Genomic DNA, 9,202 nt, shown 5'->3' with positions numbered 1-9,202 from the left:
GGAATTGGGTGGCAAATTGTGGTATCATATCATTTCCCCCTTCGATAAAGTTTCTCCAAATTATTTCAACAAAACAGATTCAATCTCATCATCTTCTAAGTCATTTCCCTTTGTTCTACATGTGTACGAAGTGATGTGTTCTTTAGGATCAATGGTCGTGTTGTACTTGGGGATGTCCGGCATACGAAACTTCTTAGGAATGGGCTACGGAGCCACACTTTGAGGAAAAGGCTTCTGCACGAACTTCTTAGAATCTAAACCCTTTAGGATTGGGGGTGCCCCCGGTATTTGATCAACCCGTGAGTTGTATGTCTCTGTCTTTTTATTGTTAGTCTCAATTTTCTTTTCTCCTGATTCGATCCGTTTAGTGATCTCCTCGAGCATCTTCATGATAGCAGGATCAGTTCCCGATCCATTATCGTTTGATTTCTCCGGTATAGGTTCGACCCTGTGAATAACTTCCTATGATGTATCGAGCTCGATTGTGTTTGGTGCTCGATTCTGATTTTGCAGTTGTGCTATCGCAGCTTGCTGAGTTTGCAATATTTCAAATATAATTCGAAGGCTAATCCGCCTTCTTCACCACTATGCGTGTTCTGATCGGTTGCCCGGGCATATCTGCGGACGCTATTTTCAGGGTCGGCGCCTAAATTTCCATGAATCACAATACGGGAATTGACATCGATTGGATCTACGACTTGTGGTTCATTGGGATTGATTGGAGTTACTCCGTTTCGCGGGGCGACTATATGCTCGTTCTCTCCATGAAGACCAAGGCCAGTGTCTGTGTGAGTGGGCACTGCTTGAGAGTTTGACATGTTGATTCCTAAAATCAAAAGCACTTACGAGAACAAATGTAAAAGTAATGTGTGTTATGAGGATTAATACCAAGCAATCACTATTATCCTTAGCCCCACGGTGGGCGCGTAACAATTAAATTTGTAATGTGGTTTTAAGGACACGTGATTTCACTTAATATCGATTAAGAAACGTGAAGATAAGCAATAGAAATTGACAATAATGTAAAGCGAACCAGTGTTTAAACAAAGTCCTCAAGTTGGAATATCCTCGAGCTAGTAGAGCAAGAACAGTAAAAGCAGTGAACTCATGAACAAGAGAACATTAATTAAAGAGAGAATATTGTATTACTTTGATCTATATGAATGCGATGTGTCTACAGATAATGGGTATTCCTTTTTATATAGTAGTGGAACCCTAATTATGGCATAACTCTAATTACAGAAATAAATCCCATGATTGGCCTAAATAATCGCCCTTGATTTGATCTATTCCGGGATTTCCGCCCGGTAACGGATATTTCGCCTTTCCGTTATTGCACTTCGCTCGAAGTCGATCATATCTGGTCTCGATTGTCGGCGACCTTGATCTCGATGGGTGCCTCGATTCTCGAACCCGACACCTTGTCTGCGTACTCTAGCTTGATCCGCTACGAAGTTGACCCTCGATGTAATTCCCTGGTCTCGAACAAATGGCAAAATCGGACAAGTCCGTATACAAAAATGTTTTGCAACTTGCAGCTGAAAAGCAGAAAAATAGAAGTGAGAGGAACGGTTGCTTTGTACATACTACAGTCTCAATGAAACCCGTCGGGAAACCCGCAACAGCTTCGCCCCACATAAGATTTTCAAAAAACGGTTTCAACCCGCCCCGCACTCACACTGCCTCATTGCCATCCCTAGCTATTCCATTTGGTCTTTGAAAAATAACCGGTGAGTTAATAATCGCCTGATAAAGTTCTCTCAAATTTGACAAGTGAAATATGCTCTCAAGTTTAGAAAATGTTGTGATTCTCAATCAATTAGAATCTCAAAATTCTTTCCCTCGGTATAGAATTCCTTGATCTTCAAAGTTCTTTTATTCAAATTGAAAATATATATGTAAAAGATAATAAAGCAAGTAATATTACAAGCTTTGCCCAAGCTGGCAAAGAGAAGAACACAAATGGAAACGCCGACGATGAGATACATGCTTTTCGCAAAATAAAGAATAGAAGTGAATAATAGCCAAATCCATTACTTCAACCTCTTCTTATCCTTTACATCTGAAAGTTGGATAAAATAAAAGAAGTCAAACACTTCTAAATTACTTATAAGTCCCTCTACTGTGACAACTAATTATATTGTGGTATAGATTTCTCAATTAAAGCTAATCCTTTTCAAAATCTTCGACTGATTAAAATTATTGGAAATAAAGAGTGCGCTTAATTAGCAGAGGATTGGTAAGTTGTTATAACAAAAAGTATGAAAACTAAGATATCATAATAGTTAAATGAACTAAAAAAATAGTTTCCCCTTTCTGAATACCTCAAGTTCTGAAATCAAATCTTCCTCGGCGCTTGTTTCCACTTTCGCATAATAATTTTGTGTTCCAGCTCTTCAATGATTCTTACAAGCCATTTCAGATTTCCAGTTGAAATCATGAAATATACTATGGATAATCCGATACATAGTCCACTTCCATAACCCATAAGAGCACCTTTAAAAAATTCAATGAGAAATTGAGAATTGCTTTCTTGATCATCTAGCACTGATAAAACATAATTTCTCTCTGACACTCGATCTTTGCCACAACCTTTCCAAAGTGGGAATCCACGTAACCCATTATTACCTTCATATGAGATTTTCTCAAAGGTATCAAATTGATTTCCTTGAGGAATGCATCCTATGAGATAATTGTGGGAGAGATTTAAGAATGCAAGAGATGTAAGAGAAACAAGTTGTTTTGGTATATCTCCTGAAAGCTTGTTAAATGAGAGGTTCAATGATTCGACTACAGATAAATTTCCAAGTGACGATGGTATATGACCTTGCATTCCATTATGAGATAAATTTAACACGCGAAGTGCAACGAGATCTCCCATAATACTTGGAATATGCCCTTCAAATCTGTTAATTGAAAGATCAATAGTAGTGTAAACTGTACAGTGTAAACTGTTAAAATTCTAACAAGTTCAAGCTCTCGTCCCTTGGTTACAATTGTTACAGAATCTTGGTAATACCTATCTCCAAGATATATTGGTTCCTTCAATGTTTGATCAATTGTCCTCATGGCTTTCAATTGTTGAAACAGACTCGTTGGTAAGTTTCCCGTGAAGGCATTGTAAGAGAGATCTATGATTCGAAGCTCAGGAAAGTTTTCAATCCTTGAAGTTCTAATGGCCCCATGCAATTTATTTGATCTCAAGCTTAAAACTTTCAGGTTTGGAAGAGTTCCCAACCACATCGGAAATGTGTCATTCAGGTAATTATCTCCTAAATCAAGAACTTGCAACTGTTTGCAATTAGCCAAAGATCCGGGAATTCTCCCCTCCAGTTCATTGCCACGCAAGTTGAAGCTTTTGAGTACACTTCCAATGCTAAAAGTTGTTGGAAGAGTCCCGAAAAGATTGTTGTGGTGCATATCCAAAATGTGCAGGCCGCTGATATTGCCCAAGCATTGCGGAATTGCTCCCCTCAAATAGTTTCTTGCTAAAACTAGAGTTTGCAGTGATGTTAAATTGCAAATAGACAAAGGGATGACACCGGTAATTTTGTTTCCATCCATTCTTAGTACTGTGAGATTTTCACATTTCCACAAGTCAGGTGAAAGTTCACCTGAAAAGTGGTTGTCACTAAGAGAAAGGAAAAGAAGATTCGGGTGCACTCCAAATGCCTCTGCAAGATTACCCCATAATTTGTTGTCATTAAGCCTAATTCTGTTTAGCTCTGTGCAATTCTTCAGGCAATCTGGTAATTTCCCACTGAATTTGTTCTCATTTATTGTCAAATCCTCAAGAGCAAAATGGCTACATAATCCAGGAGGTAGTTCACCAGTGAAGCTGTTACTTGAAAAGCTGACAGTGGACAATTGAGGACTGTTCTTTCCAAAGTCCTTTGGGACACTGCCTGAGATGTTATTGTTATGTACAAAAAAAGTATCAGACTACTGAGGTCAGAAATGCTGTCCGGCAGCTCACCACTAAGCCGGTTGTTGTTAATGTCGAGGGTTTGAAGAGATGTCAAGTTGCCAATCTCAGGAGGAATGATTCCACTGAGATTGTTCCGGAAAAGATGCAACGTTATTAGATTGTTCAGGTTTCCAATGGTTGGAGGTATTGTGCCTGAAAGCTGGTTGTCAGAGACATCTAGCTCCAACAAGTTTTGCAAGTTTCCAATCAGATAGGGAATGGAACCAGTGAAATTGTTATGAAAGAGGTAAAGAAATTTGAGGCTTTTCAACTGACTGATTTCAGGTGGAATTTTCCCTGTAAAGAAATTATTTTGAAGCTGCAAAGATATCAATTCAGTCCAATTGGTGATGAGATACGATGAGATTTCACCAGAAAGAATATTATCGCTCAAGCTCAATTCAGATAACTTGGTCAGAGAAGACAAGGATGTAGGCAATGGTCCTTCCAATGCATTCTCTGACAAACCCAAGACGGTGAGTTTAGTATACATGACGCCAAGCTCAAAAGGAATAGTTGAGTTCAAATGGTTCATGTGGAGATCAAGGTGTTGGAGATTTCTGAGTCTGCCTATAGAAGATGGAATCTTTCCTTGAAATGAATTGTTGAAAAGTACAAAAACTTCAAGACTGGTGATCGAACCAATTTCATCAGGAATTATGCCAGAAAACATGTTGCTGCCAAGCTGAAGTTCTATTAACTTGGACAACTTGGAAAATTTTGGTGACAATGAACCTTGAAAAGAATTATATGAGAGATTGAGGTACTCAAGCTTGTCCAAGTTGGTGAATACTGTTTCTGGGATTGAACCGTTCAAATGGTTTAGTGATAAATCGAGGTAAATCAGATTATGGCAACGGAGTACAAATTCAGGGAATTCTTATCTTAGTTCATTGTAACCAAAGTTCAGATATGTCAACATAGGCATTTTCTGCATTTTAGACCAATCAGGATTTTCTAAGTAATTTAATCCAAGATCCAAGTGCCATACCTTCTGAAGATTGCTAATTTAATAGGGAATAACACCAACGATATTGTTGTTATAAAAACTAAGATGTTCAAGTTGTGTTAACTTTCCAATCTCTTTTGGTATGACACCCACAAAGAAATTGTTGCTCAGGTCCAAGAAATTGAGCATAGAGACATTGCCAATATTCGATGGTATCGATCCACTGAAGTTGTTGCTATTGAGATTAAAACTCGTGAGACTCGGAAACAAAGTGAAGTCAAGCTGATCAAGAGAGCCTGAGAGGCCTGCACCAGAAAGATTAATCTTGGAAATTGTTCCGCCAGGAATGCAGACAATAGATGTTCAACTGCAGAAGTTTCCGAGATTGGAAATGGACCATGGATCCAAGAAAGAAGTAGTAGAAGATAAGTTAATCTTCCATTTGACAAGAGCTTCAGCTTCAGTTCTTGCTGATGATGTGATTCTTAATGAAACTGAAAAAACAATTATCAAATATAGAAGGAAGGTACTATGAGAAGTTGTCATGTTTAATACTTGGTTTCAGGGATAATACAACATTTTTGAGTATAAATGCTTTTCTTTGAATTTTCTTACAGAGTCTTGCCGTTGAAATTTTGACTTAATACACAAATCCCTTTCACTTTGAATTTTCATTGTGAAGTATAGAGGAAAAGTCAAGCAACTACAACTGCCTTCTTACCAAATTAGTAATAATCAATTCAAAAGTTTAGAAAATGTTGTTATTCTCAAGTCAATGCACAAGTTCAATTTGGCTCTATTTGTCTAAGAAGGTATAGTTTTTGTTTTTATTTTTTCTTGTCCAAACACATCTGATACTCCTCGTCCTCAAACTAGCTTGTTTTCAAACTTCAAATTGTCCATGTCAAATTAATACTTACTTGACACTCTTTGCCGGAGTGAAATGAGTTTAAATGAAGCAATATAATTTATAAAGATTTATATAATTGATTCCAACTTATTCAGGATTAAGACAAAATTATTATTATGATATGCTCTCTAAATAAGCAAGTATATTACAAACTTTGCTAACACAAAGGTAAACACAAATGGGATGTTGATGACGTCCAAATCCACTACTAAAAAGTAAATGGACACGGTCACATGCAATATAATTTACCTAACTATGAGTCGAGGTCGAATCCCACAGAGAATAATATATACACGATTAGGAATGTAAGAGAATTACACTTGTTATGCAATGCCAAACACTTAGAAATGTTTCGAGAAAAATATTTATATCTAATTGTGAAAATGTAAACTAACCTAGAAAGCAAGTAAAAGATCAATGCCCACAAGTATGGATACACTCGGTAATACACTCAAGTAACGATCCAATGTATTTCACGATTTTATAAATATGGGCGAGTTTAAGTTAATTAGCCTCGGGTAATAATTCTATATTAGCTTCTTTCAAAGACTAACAAGACTTCCTAATTGAATTATCTTTAATATAATTAAGAGATTAAGCACACCCGATTATGACTACAAGTAGTTCAATCCTATCCCTAGGTAGAATCTATAAAATGAGGGTTAAAACCTCAAGTTCTTGTTAATTAATCTTTCCCAACCCCAAATAATCTTTCCCAAAATTAATTCGAAGTTAATGGGCGAGTCCTGTGGTTAGCTAATCCCTTTGGAAACATTAAAGAACAAGAATAATTAAAGAAACAATAACTGTCACGACCCAAACCGAAGGGCCACGACGGGCGCCCGGTGCCTTACTCAACTGAGTACCAACATAATATATCTTTCTTATTATACTATGTTGAGTAAATGAGACAGAAATCTGTCATGAGATAAGAAGAATAAAACATAAGGGAATACTCAACATATGACGACCCAACAATGATATACAAACTTACACATGTGACATACGGGCCTATAAGGCCGACATGACCATTTGTAAACTCAACACATAGGCCAACAAGGCCATACAAGTATCCATAAACCTGACATCTGTCTACAAGCCTCTAAGAGTACATAAAATCATAAAGGTCAGGATAGGGCCCCGCCGTACCAATCAATACATATCCAAAGCATAGTAATAAAATAGGCAACTCCGAAGCAAGTGGAGTGCACCAACACCTCCGCTGAGCTGATAGCCTATTCGGAGGAATGTCAGCCTATCAATTGGGACCTGCGGGCATGAAACGTAGCATATCCAGGCAAAAGGGACGTCAACACAAATAAAGTACCGAGTATGTAAGGCAAGAAAGCATAAACAAGAACAGTAATATAAAGAGAGATAAAGGAGATACAACCTGTAACATCTGCGTGCCTCTGGGGGCTACTGACATGAAATGCATAATACACATATATACATAAAATTTTAAAAACATACGCCTCTGTAGGCATCATCATCATCATCATATCGTACCCGACCTCAAAGAGGACTCGGTAAAAACGTACCTGACCATCATAAGGCTCGGTAGAATCGTACCCGGCCACGTGGAGCTCGGTAAATCCAACTGATCAGTGGTTGCACAATAGGTATCGTACCCGGCCTACTATAGCACGACTCGGTAGAGTAAAATAGATACTATATATAATGCATGCTAGACTCATGTAATCACGTTCTAAACCTTTTGGAGTGACTTAAGGTCATTGCACCTTCGATTAACATTATGGACATCATACCATCAATATGATATTCTATAGGATTCAAGGATCATACATACTTGCTTAAAATAACTTTATAAGGAAAGAACAACATGGACAACCTTAGTTTCTAGGAGTAGATCTGTTACGAAATAGCATATTCATTTCACTTTAGGTTACTGGGACCGAGGGGCATATTTCTACCTTAACCATGGTGAGTCCTTAATACCTCCCAAGCTACTCTTCAAACAACTCAACTCAATCTACCATTGCATAAGGAGATTCAAAATCAGTGTTGAATAAAGGCTAAGTCTGCAACTTAAACTTGTAGTTCGTTTATATAAATTCGGGCAGCATCTCCCCTAAAACAAGAGCCTCCTCCAATACCATATACCAACAACAATTACCAGAGAAATCCAGCAATACATAATTATCAATAACAAGACACCATAAAACAACAACAAGTCATAACTATTTTACGACGAGCGACAAGCTTCAATTGGAATTTGTATACCCCATATCATCCCTTATAGACTTTTCACTTTAACTTAATAGTATCATTAACATGATAATGAAGTCATTAATCAATAATTCCAGCCTTATACCATATATCCATAACAAAGAAAATGATCCACAACTCCAATTATTCTTAATTAGCAACTTTATACACTAGTTCATGTCTAGTTCATCCATTTAACTTAACCAATGCCAAGATAACCTTAAGCGCCTGTAGGAACACAATATAATTACCTCCTACAGTGGATGCAAGTCGAAATCAATGTTATATTTAGATTACAAAAGCCCAACACACCCCAATCAATTCATACCAAAAACGACGACTATAGTAGTGTCCAACGCCCCAAAAATATTACAAAGAATGACTAATACATCATTTAGCCATTAGGTGGCATTTTTCTACATAATTTATCTTCCAAAAACTCCATTAAATAGCAGCAAAATATACAGCCCAAAAGCTACACGAAACAACCCACAAAATAGTCCATTACAAATCAAATAACTCGAACTCACGGCTTCTGATCACCGTCCCGTGAGTTCTAACTATTATGAAATAAATTAATCAATCTTCCTTGATGTTTAAGAGCTCGAAACCAAAAATTACGAATTTTTATTAACTTCAAAATACCTTCCAAAATTCAAACTACAAAGAAAAAGAGAGGCTATATAGCGATACTTACGTCGTGGGGATCGTTCTTGTGTTATTGCTTCGTGATTTCGTGTCTCGGACGATAATCTTATTGGATAACCTTGTGGACAGATTAAGGGTGAGGTTAGGGGTCTTATTTGATCAAGCTCTCTGGAATTATGAAGAAAGAGACGACATAAGAAGATAGATATTCATTTTGGTTGAAAAGTCAAAGGTGCTACTTGGCACCATCTCATTGACCCCTTTTCAAATACTTATATCTTTTTATCCGGATGTTGTATGAACAAATGGTTAAGAGCGTTGGAAACTAAATTCAAAGACCTTCAATTTGGTATATAATATGTCCTAAAAAGACCTCATATGGCACACTAAATGTATTACTCAAAAAGCTCCACTACAAGGCAAATTCTTAGTCGGGTTTTTCGCAACTTAAATCCGATTTTTCTCAAACTTTATACTTCATATACACACATCATATATA

General features: G+C 37.2%; 1 long non-coding RNA gene and 1 pseudogene across 1 annotated transcript; both read right to left on the bottom strand.

The window, feature by feature from the left end:
- Positions 1-1,230: 1,230 nt before the first annotated feature.
- LOC107790923 (uncharacterized) lies at positions 1,231-5,525 on the bottom strand (annotated as a pseudogene).
- Positions 5,526-6,753: 1,228 nt separating this feature from the next.
- On the bottom strand, positions 6,754-8,862 carry LOC107790922 (uncharacterized). Its single transcript, XR_001649143.2, has 3 exons — positions 8,753-8,862; positions 7,761-7,819; positions 6,754-7,095 (listed from the first exon to the last, which is right to left on the bottom strand). It is a non-coding gene; the product is annotated as an uncharacterized LOC107790922 (long non-coding RNA).
- Between the last annotated feature and the right edge of the window lie 340 nt (positions 8,863-9,202).

This window comes from Nicotiana tabacum, chromosome 11 (genome assembly GCF_000715075.1).
Source record: "Nicotiana tabacum cultivar K326 chromosome 11, ASM71507v2, whole genome shotgun sequence".
NCBI lineage: Eukaryota > Viridiplantae > Streptophyta > Magnoliopsida > Solanales > Solanaceae > Nicotiana > Nicotiana tabacum.
This window is presented reverse-complemented; position numbering and strand designations above follow the sequence as displayed.